Genomic DNA, 13,424 nt, shown 5'->3' with positions numbered 1-13,424 from the left:
TTTGCAGAGAAAACAGATATGGTGAGAGACCTTGCTTTGCCAAATGTAGACATTAAATGGATTGGTCAGAGAGGGTTAAAGTGGCACCAATTGATGCCATTGGTGAAATCCTTCATGCAAATCCAACACCCTGACCTCATAATAGTGCACTGTGGTGGCAATGACCTAGGCACTTTGACTGGGGTAGGTCTGGAAATGCTTATGAAGGACACCTTTGCACAACTGTTTACACTTTTCCCTAAAACTGCCTTTGTGTTTTCCAACATATGCCAAAGGCAAAAATGGAACTGGTCCAATCATTTCTGTCCACAGATTGACAAAGCAAGAAAGCACGTCAACAAATCTGTTTCTGCTTTCCTCCGTGACTATGGTATGGGTGCCATTTACCACAACAACTTGCGTTACGACATGCAAGACATTTATAGAGGAGATGGTGTGCACTTCAATGATGAAGGGAACAGAGTCTTCCTCTTGAACCTTAGACTCTGCATCGGTACTTACTTGTAGGTACCACTAAAAAAATGACTCCATAAACACAACAGCTCTTTTTAGAGCTCCCTAATTTCTAAACTCTTAAATCTGATTTTCATTTATTTATTTTTTTTTTTTTTACCGTACGCTTACCGTGAGCTTACCGTACGCGTACCCCGTGATTTTTTTTAAAATCAATAAATGTTTTTTTTGTACTTTTCTGTCCTTCTTTGACCCCCTTACAATTGTTAGGGGGTCTGTAACTCTCCTCATTGCCCCCTTTCCTTGTTTTCACTCTTTTTTTTCAGAGTGAAATACACAAAATGGCGGCCGCCGCTTCCTGGTTTCGGCCGATTCGAATGTTTACTAAGATCTAAGAGCCAATCAGAATCGCGCTCGCGCACGCCACCGTACGCTTACCGTAAGCGTACGGTAAGCGTACCGTAAGCTGGCTCAGATATATATATTGATTTAAAGGCTATTTTCTCAAAATCTACTGAACTGATTTACACCAAACCTACAAAAGGCACTTCCTTGACCTACGGACTACCTCTCTGCCAAATTTCTAGTAATTCTGTTCAGCCGTTCGGGCTGTAGGTCGTTCTAAAGGTCCTATGGAAAAATGCATGGGAAAAACGCGTTTTGGGACCCCCCTTTTATCTCAGCCCCCGCTTGACGGATCCCCCCGAGACTTTCAGGGTAGGAGCGGAGCGTAGCGCCCCACCTATTTTGAGAAATTCGCGAGGATTCGTCGACCGGCGCCAAAGTTATTCAAAATAGAATGTTGAGGTTTTCCTATGGAAACGTGGTCCTAACTATAACTACCTACTGGCGACCGCCAGTAGGTAATATATATATATATATATATATATATATATATATATATATATATATATATATATATATATATATAATATATATTACCTACTGGCAGTCGCCACTAGGTAGTTATAGTTAGGACCTATTTTCCATAGGAAATCTGCAACATTCTATTTGGAATAACTTTTGTGCCCGTTGACAAATCTTCGCGAAATTTTCAAAACTTTTGGCCAGCTCCGGTCCGCTCCTATCCTGAAAGTCTTGGGATGATTCGTGTAGCGGGGGCTGAGAAAAAAGGGGGGTCCCAAAACGTGTTTTCCCCATGCAATTTCCCATAGGACCTTAAGCCGCAGCTACAGCCCGAACTGCTCAACGGAATTACAGCATATTTGGCAGAAAGGTAGACCTTGGTTCAGAGTTGTGCCTTTTGCTTAAATGGTGTAAATCCGTTCAGTAGTTCCTGAGAAAATCAAAATCAAAATCACATATATATCTGGGCAGAGCCTAACCACACATCTCATCGTGCGATCTGATTGGCTGTCAGTACTTCATCCAAGAAGTGTTGGCAGCCATCTTGGGACCAATATACATGATAGCACCTCATTAAAAAGCATTGCAGTTAATAGAAGGTTTTAAGCCTTTGGTTACATTATAAATCATTTGTTGATGGTACCATACTCATTTGAGGAATTGTGGTGTGTTTTAAGGTGATTTTACCATGTGAAAAAGCCTTCTGCTGTGATATCATGAATCATGTTTGAAAGAAAACTATTTTCTCATGCTTTTCCCACAGAGGTTTGGAAGGTGATCTCTAAGCTAAACTGAGAGCATATTTTCTGTAAATTCACATTATCTTTCTGAGTCATGTGAGAATGAAGTCTTACATTCTCAGTAAAACATGTACATCCAACAAGGGCAGAGACTGTCAGTTGTTTCCTTTGTGTTCTACTGCAGCTACCCAGAGTGTTCTAAAGAACAACTAGAGCGCTAACAGTCCTACTTATGACAAACGTATTGCACACCTGAAGCCCTCTTGATTGGAATAAAGTGGTAACTCTTAAAACATTTAATTTAAAAAGGAACAAAATGAGGGAGTTCATTTTGCCATAGAAAGTATGATTAGTGCTGCAGAAAGAAAAATTAGGGCACATTTTGAGTCACTTCTCAAATCCTCTTCTATTTCATTAAAAACTTCTGACATGCAGACTGAAACATGCACTTTCAATACCAGCAGCAGATTTCCCTGGTGAGCAGTAGCTTTACTACAGTGATCTAATGAGCAACTAGAGTGCTAACATTCTGAATATATGGCAAATGTGTGACACATCTGAATGCCTTCTTGATGGAATCAAAGTAAAAAACTGAAAGTATTTCCTACTGAGGAGACTGTAGTAAATGAGGAAATTAGGAAACTTCATAACAAATAAGTCTCCCAAGATGGCCACCAGAGACAAAAGAGCACAAATGTAGCACAAATATCACCCCCATGTAGCCCAAGTATAGCCCAATGACAGAATGTCCCAGAGTGTTCTAACGAACAACTAGAGCGCTAACAGTCTTACTTATGACAAAAGTATGGCACACCTGAAGCCATCTTGATTGGAATAAAATGGTAACACTTAAAACATTTAATTTGCAAAGGAACAAAATGAGGGGGTTCATTTTGCCATAGAAAGTATGATTAGTGCGGCAGAAAGAAAAATTAGGGCACATTTTGACTTCTCAAATCCTCTTCTATTGCCTTAAAAAATTCTGACATGCAGACTGAAACATGCACTTTGAATATGAGCAGCAGACTTCCCTGGTGAGCAGTAGCTTTACTACAGTGATCTAATGAGCAACTAGAGTGCTAACATTCAGAATTTATGGCAAATGTGTGACACATCTGAATGCCTTCTTGATGGAATCAAAGTAAAAAACTGAAAGTATTTCCTACTGAGGAGACTGCAGTAAATGAGGAAATTAGGAAACTTCATAACAAATAAGTCTCCCAAGATGGCCACCAGAGACAAAAGAGCCCAAATGTAGCCCAAATATCACCCAGATGTAGCCCAAGTACAGCCCAATGACAGAATGTCCCAGAGTGTTCTTAAGAACAACTAGAGCACTTACTGTCTTACTTTTGACAAAAGTATGGCACACCTGAAGCCATCTTGATTGGAACACTTAAAACATTTAATTTAAAAAGGAACACACTGAGGGGGTTCATTTTACCATAGAAATTATGACTAGCGCTTAAGAAAGAAACATTAGGGCACATTTTGAGTGACTTCTCAAAGCCTCTTCTATTTCATTAAAAAATTCTGACATGCAGACTGAAACATGCACTTTTAATACCAGCAGCAGACTTCCGTGGTGAGCAGTAGCTTTACTACAGTGATCTAATGAGCAACTAGAGTTCTAACATTCAGAGTTTATGGCAAATGTGTGACATATCTGAATACCTTCTTGATGGAATCAAAGTAAAAAACTGAAAGCATTTCCTACTGAGGAGACTGCAGTAAATGAGGAAATAAGGAAACTTCATAACAAATAAATCTCCCAAGATGGCCACCAGAGACAAAAGAGCCCAAATGCAGCACAAATATCACCCAGATTTAGCCCGCATGGAGCCCAATGACAGAAGTGTGCAAAACACTTATTTTTTGTGTTTTTGCAGTTTTATATAGTGCAGACTTTTCAGGTATTGGAGTGCTCTACATGAGCATTGGTTACATCACACAAGATCAAATTCATTTTGGTTGTAGACATGGGGAGATTAAGTGATTTGACCAGAATCACAGAATGTTGAGCTGAAGCAGAAACTCCAACCTGATTCCCCAGTTGCAAAGTCTGCAGCTCTGGAAGTAACACCTCATCCTCTCCCCTAAGTGCAACATTTAATCAAGTGGTCAACTGGATAAAAAAACATAAAGATAACAAATAATTTAAAAGTGCTTTGTCGCTATTTGAAAACTCAGAAAATATTTTTTCATTTTAGTTTTTTAGAGCACTAACCATACTTTTCATGCAAATAAGACCCTCTCATATATGTAATTTCTAAAGGAAATGCTCTAGGTATTACAGTTTTGATTACATCAAGATGACGTCAGGCGTTCCACACTTTTGTAATAAATATAGAATGTTAGCAATCTAGTTGTTCATTAGGATACTGTTGAGAGGCAGAGGCCAGGGGCACGGACTCTGAAAATGGAAGGCAGGTAGGAGGGTGCAGAGGCAACAATTTGACCACACTGGGCAGGCAGGAAGGGCAGTGGCAGCACAACAGACTATGGAGGGCAGTGGAAAGGGGGGCAGGGGCAACAAACCAACAATACAGGACTGGCAAGAGAGGCGGTGGCAATATAATAGACCATTGTGGGCAGAAGGAAGAGGCAGTGGTAGTACAACCATACATGCCAACAGACCCGATTCAGCCAGGAAACGTCCAATGTTTTTAAGCTCAAATGGGCTTTATTTGATCTGTCTCCTGTCTACAATCTCCTCTTTTTCAATGTATTTCAAAGGGGAAAATCAAAACCCCAGTTTTTTTTCAAAATTTCCCTCTTACCAAGTTTAAAATGTTCGCAATTATGGTACATTGGATCATGGAAGGCAGGAGGAATTGGGGTAGGGACATTGACTCGGATAACAGAGGACAGGAGGGACAAGGAGAAGTGCACCAAACTGACCCTACAGGGCAAGCATCAGGGTTTGCAGCAGCACAATACACCACACAGGGCATGCATACAGGCCTACAGGAGTGCAGCACAACAATCCATAGAAAGCAATAGGGAGGGGACAGGACCATGCACATGGACAACAGAGAACAGAGGGGAAAGAGGCAATGGTAGCTAGCTGACCATAATGGACAGACAGGAGAGAAAGCTGCAGCATAACAGACCATAAAGGGCAGGAGGGACGGATCAGGGGCATTACAATGGAACAGACAAGCCAGGAGGGAGGGAATAGGTCACTCATACATGTACTCACTCATCATATGTACTCACACACCTATACTTCCTGTTACACAACGCCACTCATCCATAGAGTTACTCACACACATAGTCACTCAAGCTAATAAAGGATCAAACATCCATTTACCTGCATATACAGTTATACACACACCACCACACTTACTTCTACAGAAACTTACACATACTTAGGTGCCGATCACGATCCTGCAAAAACCGGGTACGAACCGTCGGACGGAGCACAATCTCCGCCCGACGCGTACCCGGTCGTCAATTTTCACAAACAAGGAATTACGATTCGCACGGGTACACCATTACCGTACGAATCGTAAAAAAGCCCGACCGAACAAAAAAACACCTACCAATGCGATCCGGGAAAGCGCCGACCTGACGTCGGGACGCTCGCAGCCAGCCATTCACGACCCAGGAATCACGATTCGCACCGACGTCACCCCGCACGGTGAATATTTTGCGGCAGCCAAAAACTGCCGGGAAATCAGGACGACGCGAACAAGGACCACAGTATGCGACGGACAGACGACGACGCGAACAAGGAGGACCAGTACGTGACGGACACACAGGACGACGCCACCAAGGAGGACCCGTACGCGACAGGACGACGCGATCAAGGAGGACCCGTACGCGACAGGACGACGCGAGCAAGGAGTACCAGTACGCGACGGACAGACATGGACCCGAACCTACGAGTCATCCCTGCCCTCATAGCAGTACACCTCCTCTACAGGTTACGACGCAGACGCCGCAGAAGGTCAGAATCACTAAGGGAGGGGGGAAAGTGGGGTGGGGTGGGGGTGGCACGACCAGGGCAGGCCACAAAACAACCACATAAGTCACACACCACACATGGCCTGGACATACCTGACTCCCATGCCCTGGTCACCACGAGGGGGTGGGGGCGTGTCCTGATAAGCCAGCGACCGCCACAACGGAAGTCCGTCACCACGCGAACTGGCAACACAACCAGACAGGTACGTCCCGTACCCACGCCTGAAGAGCGTGGGTACGAGTCGGACCACGCCCACACACGTCACCCCAACAATGGCGGGACGGATCGCACCCACGTGGCAAAGGCCTGGGTACGGGCCGCACAAACATCACATAGCGTGGGGACGGATATGTACGGACCCTACCCCCACCCCGTATGCAAGGAGCGTACCCCCCAGCCCAACAGTGTAAGTACAACCCGTACCCCCACCCGCGTATGCATGGAGCGTACCCCCCATGGCAACAGTGTAAGTACGACTCGAACCCTCACCCGCGTATGCAAGGAGCGTACCCCCCAGCCCAACAGTGTAAGTACGACTCGTACCCCCACCCGCGTATGCAAGGAGCGTACCCCCCAGCCCAACAGTGTAAGTACGACTCGAACCCTCACCCGCGTATGCAAGGAGCGTACCCCCCAGCCCAACAGTGTAAGTACGACTCGAACCCTCACCCGCGTATGCAAGGAGCGTACCCCCCAGCCCAACAGTGTAAGTACGACCCGTACCCCCACCCGCGTATGCATGGAGCGTACCCCCCATGGCAACAGTGTAAGTACGACTCGAACCCTCACCCGCGTATGCAAGGAGCGTACCCCCCAGCCCAACAGTGTAAGTACGACTCGTACCCCCCACCCGCGTATGCAAGGAGCGTACCCCCCAGCCCAACAGTGTAAGTACGACTCGAACCCTCACCCGCGTATGCAAGGAGCGTACCCCCCAGCCCAACAGTGTAAGTACGACTCGAACCCTCACCCGCGTATGCAAGGAGCGTACCCCCCAGCCCAACAGTGTAAGTACGACCCGTACCCTCACCCGCGTATGCATGGAGCGTACCCCCATGGCAACAGTGTAAGTACGACTCGAACCCTCACCCGCGTATGCAAGGAGCGTACCCCCCAGCCCAACAGTGTAAGTACGACTCGAACCCTCACCCGCGTATGCAAGGAGCGTACCCCCCAGCCCAACAGTGTAAGTACGACCCGTACCCCCACCCGCGTATGCATGGAGCGTACCCCCCATGCCAACAGTGTAAGTACGACTCGAACCCTCACCCGCGTATGCAAGGAGCGTACCCCCCAGCCCAACAGTGTAAGTACGACCCGTACCCCCACCCGCGTATGCATGGAGCGTACCCCCCATGCCAACAGTGTAAGTACGACTCGAACCCTCACCCGCGTATGCAAGGAGCGTACCCCCCAGCCCAACAGTGTAAGTACGACCCGTACCCCCACCCGCGTATGCATGGAGCGTACCCCCCATGCCAACAGTGTAAGTACGACTCGAACCCTCACCCGCGTATGCAAGGAGCGTACCCCCCAGCCCAACAGTGTAAGTACGACTCGAACCCTCACCCGCGTATGCAAGGAGCGTACCCCCCAGCCCAACAGTGTAAGTACGACCCGTACCCCCACCCGCGTATGCATGGAGCGTACCCCCACCACACCAGTGTAAGTAGACTCGTACCCTCACCTCGAATGCATTGAGCGTACCCCCACCGTGTATGTTCCAAGCGTACATATCCTGAAATCGGAGGTGTGTGTGCAGAGTCCACCCAGCAGTGCCCTGAGACAGGAGGGGTGTGTGCAGAGTCCTCCCAGCAGTGCCCTGAGACAGGAGGGGTGGGTGCCTATCACTCCCAGCAGTGCCCTGAGACAGGAGGGGTGTGTGCAGAGTCCTCCCAGCAGTGCCCTGAGACAGGAGGGGTGTGTGCAGAGTCCTCCCAGCAGTGCCCTGAGACAGGAGGGGTGGGTGCAGAGTCCTCCCAGCAGTGCCCTGAGACAGGAGGGGTGGGTGCCTATCACTCCCAGCAGTGCCCTGAGACAGGAGGGGTGGGTGCAGAGTCCTCCCAGCAGTGCCCTGAGACAGGAGGGGTGTGTGCAGAGTCCTCCCAGCAGTGCCCTGAGACAGGAGGGGTGGGTGCAGAGTCCTCCCAGCAGTGCACTGAGACAGGAGGGGTGGGTGCCTATCACTCCCAGCAGTGCCCTGAGACAGGAGGGGTGGGTGCAGAGTCCTCCCAGCAGTGCCCTGAGACAGGAGGGGTGGGTGTGGAGTCCTCCCAGCAGTGCCCTGAGACAGGAGGGGTGTGTGCAGAGTCCTCCCAGCAGTGCCCTGAGACAGGAGGGGTGGGTGTGGAGTCCTCCCAGCAGTGCCCTGAGACAGGAGGGGTGGGTGCAGAGTCCTCCCAGCAGTGCCCTGAGACAGGAGGGGTGGGTGCCTATCACTCCCAGCAGTGCCCTGAGACAGGAGGGGTGGGTGCAGAGTCCTCCCAGCAGTGCCCTGAGACAGGAGGGGTGGGTGTGGAGTCCTCCCAGCAGTGCCCTGAGACAGGAGGGGTGTGTGCAGAGTCCTCCCAGCAGTGCCCTGAGACAGGAGGGGTGGGTGTGGAGTCCTCCCAGCAGTGCCCTGAGACAGGAGGGGTGTGTGCAGAGTCCTCCCAGCAGTGCCCTGAGACAGGAGGGGTGGGTGTGGAGTCCTCCCAGCAGTGCCCTGAGACAGGAGGGGTGTGTGCAGAGTCCTCCCAGCAGTGCCCTGAGACAGGAGGGGTGTGTGCAGAGTCCTCCCAGCAGTGCCCTGAGACAGGAGGGGTGGGTGTGGAGTCCTCCCAGCAGTGCCCTGAGACAGGAGGGGTGTAACACATGTGTGTGAGGCCAGAATTATCCACATGCATACTGGCTACAAGGGAACATGTCCCCATGAACTCGTGTCAACAGACTCCACACACAAGTACAGTGATCACCAAGGATGCCACGATTGTTGCAGGTGGACACATGGCCCTGCATGCATGGCCAAAGTAGAAGGGCTCCGTCACACACACAGCTCATGTAGACACAGCTCTGCGCTAAACATTGGGAACACCCTGCAGGGAAGAAAGCTGGGTACACAGAGGAAGGAATACACCCTGGGACAAGTGCACCATGCAGTAACTGCTTACATGAACAAAGAAAGTTAGCCAACACCTTGTGATGGCACACAGATCCCAGGGTCCCACCAATGAGCAGTACACTACTACACATCCCACACACCCAAACCCTTACACACCACCCAAAACCATGTAGCAGCCCCACCAACACCAATACCAGCATAGCAGTAGTGTGATAATGAAAAAAAAATTAAGCTTTATTCAGCATGAGCACAATGTCCGTGGATCGCAGGCAGTTCAATCTTCACAAAGCCCATAGGGCAGTCAATGATTCTCAGCTGGATGGGGGACACAGTGGGATGCGTGTCCCCTACCTTGCCTGCACAGTCAAATGGCATCGTCTTCCACACTGGTGACGGCATCAGGGGGGGGGGGAAGCAACAGGCACCGCAGGGACATCAGGGCAAAGGGGCGGCGTTGTGGGTGCAGGGATGGAGGACTCCACCACAGGGTGTGGGGCAGGGCCAAAGGCGGAGGCCAGGATGGCACTACACACCTTTGCAAGGTCCTCCAGGGAGTCCCCTGCACCCGAAGGGACCTCAGGCCCCAAGGAGGGGGGGGGGTCAGAGGGATGGGTCGCAGCGCCACTGGGGGAGGGTGGAGACAGGGGGGGAGACTCAACCACCCTGACCGGGGACCTCCTTGACCGCTTGCGTGGTGGTATAACCGTGGGGCTCAGGGACAGAGCGGCCATGAAGGAGTCCTTGGGGGAGATGTGGCCAGGAGAGCTGAGGGGAGGGGATTTGGAGGGAGTGGACTGGGTGGAATGCGGACTCCCACTATGGCTGCGTGTCACACGTTTGCCCCCCGACCCAGTGGGTGTGCCTACCTCACCCTGTGTGTGCGTGTCAGGAGGAGTGCGGTGGACCTTCCCTGCTGGTGTGGTGCCCGTGTCCGTTGATGTGGGTGCATGCCGACGTCTGGGTGTACGTGGGACAGGCATGGGAGTGGGAAGTGTGGATGGGGCAGGGGTAGGTGGGGGGAGGTCGCGCTGCAGGAGACCCACTGCTGCAGTCAGTGTGGAGTCTATGGACCTCAGCAAGTTGCGTTGGTCAGCCTGCGATGAATGAATGCCCTCCAAGAAAGCCTCGATGTTGGTTAGGGTTTTGCCGTGGGCATGGAGGACATTAAGGATCGCAGCCTGACCAACCTGCAGTTGCCGCTGGATGTCCACAGACTCTGCATTGGCGGCAGCAGTGGAGACAGGGGCAGGGGGTGCGGTGCCTGGCAGGAAGGAGACATGCTGTGACCGGGCACGCTGGGAAGGGACACGAGCAAGTGGGAGGCGGCTGATGGAAACTGAGGGGGCGGTGCGAGGTGTTGTTCCGCTGTCAGCTGCTGGTGCAGCCTCCGCCCACTCGGAGACATCCTCCCCGGACCTGTCAGCTTCGTAGTCTGATGTGCCAGTCGACAGGTCCTCGGCCACACTCTCCTCCGCCTCTGTCCCACTCGATGTGCCAGACCCGATGTCACAGCTGGCACTGGTGCTCGGTCCCTCCGCCTGGTCTGTGTCCATGTCTCCCTCTGTGTCCCCCGACGATGCTGTGGGCAGGGTGGAGAGACAGAAATTAATCAGACACCTGTACACATCTGTCACATGAGTCCAATCTACATAGGTAACATTGCATAGCCTGAAAAGGAAGATCCCTAACATCTACTGAACAGGGTACCGATGTAGGGCATGAAACACACAGTAGGATGAGCCACCATGCCACTGAAATACCATGGAGAGCATGAGACAATAGCTAAAGACAGGAAACGGAGTCTGACATAGCACCCAGGCCCTGGGGACAATCCAGCACTGCATCTGCACCACACAGCGTTGGCAAAAATACCAATGACCAGGGACCATATCCATGAACTTGAGACACATGCTGCATAGGTAATGCTGAAAACATGCCCAACATGACTCGGTCACTGCACATTGCGTGTGTGTCCAGACACATCACACACTGCCCAGACCCAGCAAGTGGAAATCAGGATTTGACACATAGGCATTGCCCGCCCCAACAAGACCCTACACGAGGCAAATTGTTGAGACACAGGTGGCACCAACATCTCATAGTCTGGGTGATACACACAGGGGCAGGCAAAAAGCAAGATTGGACGCCAAACAGCCAAGGTGCGCCTGTACAAATAATGAGGTACCAGTGCCCATCCTCAGAAGAGTATAACAAGACACACAGGCACTGGCAACTGTGAGTATGAAGAAGGACAATCAGGTCAGGCTGCACAGTGGACACCTGTACAAAATAGCACGTCAATATACATGGTGACAGGGGACAATGGCACAGAGCACAACCTACGCTGTAGACACTGAGATTGGCCACGTTTATGATGACACATACACCACTGAGGAAGAGCTGCCCCAGGGGACAGTAGTGGGCACACAACTACATGCTACTGAATGGTAATGACTGCAACACACGTCACCATCCCTGCAATATGTGTATCGCACACTCATGCACATCATGTCACAGGCCACTACATAGGACATGCGCGCTGTAAGGCATGACACATGAGAGACCAACTCCCATGTCTGGAGTCAGCATCAGTGCCAACTGACATGGAACCCACATGCAGTGAACTTGACAGTGCACAGGCAAGGTCCCACAACCTGTTACACACCACCCCCACACATGATGCTACAGTCATTGTTCTCGTGGACAAAGTGCCAGCCTACATTACCTTGTGAAGGAGTGACTACACACAGACCAGGGAACACATTGCAAGGAGGGGAAGGGTGGCAGGGGCACAGCGCTATACTGGGGCAAACAGGATCTGCACAGCACCTTTAAACCCTGCCAGTGAATTCATGCTACTGTGCCCTTACAAATGCCGGTGACACACAACAAACACACATGTACCTACCCCCTTCCGGCTGCTGCATCGCCTGTAAGCGCCTCTCCAGGTCTGGAAAGACCACCGGCAGCACACGCCTGTGGAGGTGGCTCAGACGGCGGCGGCCGCGGTTCTTGTGGCTCTCAGGTGAGTCCCCCAGCAGGAGCCGTGCAATCCTCCGCGTCCAGCACCGGATATCCTGCCAGCGTTTCCTCACCTGGGGCAGGCTCCGCCTCCGACCATCCACACCCCTCACGGCACTGACGGCGGTCAGCCAGATATGCTCCTTGGCAGTGGCGCCTACCTGTGAGGAGGAACAAGTGACACCACATCAATACACCAGCCACATGTCACAGAGAGACATATGGGTACAAATTAGCTGGTTACAACAAGGCATGTCATGCAGCCAACGCATTGCACCTTTGTCATAGGGACATCATCCCCTGGTGAGGGAAAAAGCAGTACGTGCCACAGTGGGTACACAGGTGGAATGATGGCAATGTCACAATCAATGATCAAGGCTCACACTGTGCATCACACCCACCCCTCCTGTCTCAGGGCACTGCTGTGAGTGATAGGCCCCCACCCCTCCTGTCTCAGGGCACTGCTGTGAGTGATAGGCCCCCACCCCTCCTGTCTCAGGGCACTGCAGGGAGTGATAGGCCCCCACCCCTCCTGTCTCAGGGCACTGCTGTGAGTGATAGGCCCCCACCCCTCCTGTCTCAGGGCACTGCTGTGAGTGATAGGCCCCCACCCCTCCTGTCTCAGGGCACTGCTGTGAGTGATAGGCCCCCACCCCTCCTGTCTCAGGGCACTGCTGGGAGTGATAGGCCCCCACCCCTCCTGTCTCAGGGGACTGCTGGGAGTGATAGGCCCCCACCCCTCCTGTCTCAGGGCACTGCTGGGAGTGATAGGCCCCCATCCCTCCTGTCTCAGGGCACTGCTGGGAGTGATAGGCCCCCACCCCTCTTGTCTCAGGGCACTGCTGGGAGTGATGGGCCCCCACCCCTCCTGTCTCAGGGCACTGCTGGGAGTGATAGGCCCCCACCCCTCCTGTCTCAGGGCACTGCTGGGAGAGATAGGCCCCCACCCCTCCTGTCTCAGGGCACTGCTGGGAGACATCAGGCACCCCCCCCCTGGGACCCCCCCGACAGTACATGGCATGTGTGTTACACCTGGACGCAATGGCAGAAGTCACAGTCACAACATAGGGACAGTCTGTGGCAGTGGCCTATGCACTCACCTGATACCCTGGTCGCCCATACAGCATGGAGTACTGTGGGAGGATCACATCCAGCAGAGCCATGTTCTCCTCCAGGGTGAATGGCTGTGTCCTCTCCACAGCCCTTGACATGGTTCCAGGGAATCAGTAGCAGCAGCTGGGTCGACGAATGCAAAGATGTGCAGGCAAGTGCT

Source organism: Triturus cristatus, chromosome 4_2, assembly GCF_964204655.1.
Source record: "Triturus cristatus chromosome 4_2, aTriCri1.1, whole genome shotgun sequence".
Taxonomy (NCBI): domain Eukaryota; kingdom Metazoa; phylum Chordata; class Amphibia; order Caudata; family Salamandridae; genus Triturus; species Triturus cristatus.
The sequence above is the reverse complement of the archived record's forward strand: the minus strand, read 5'-3'. Positions refer to the sequence as shown.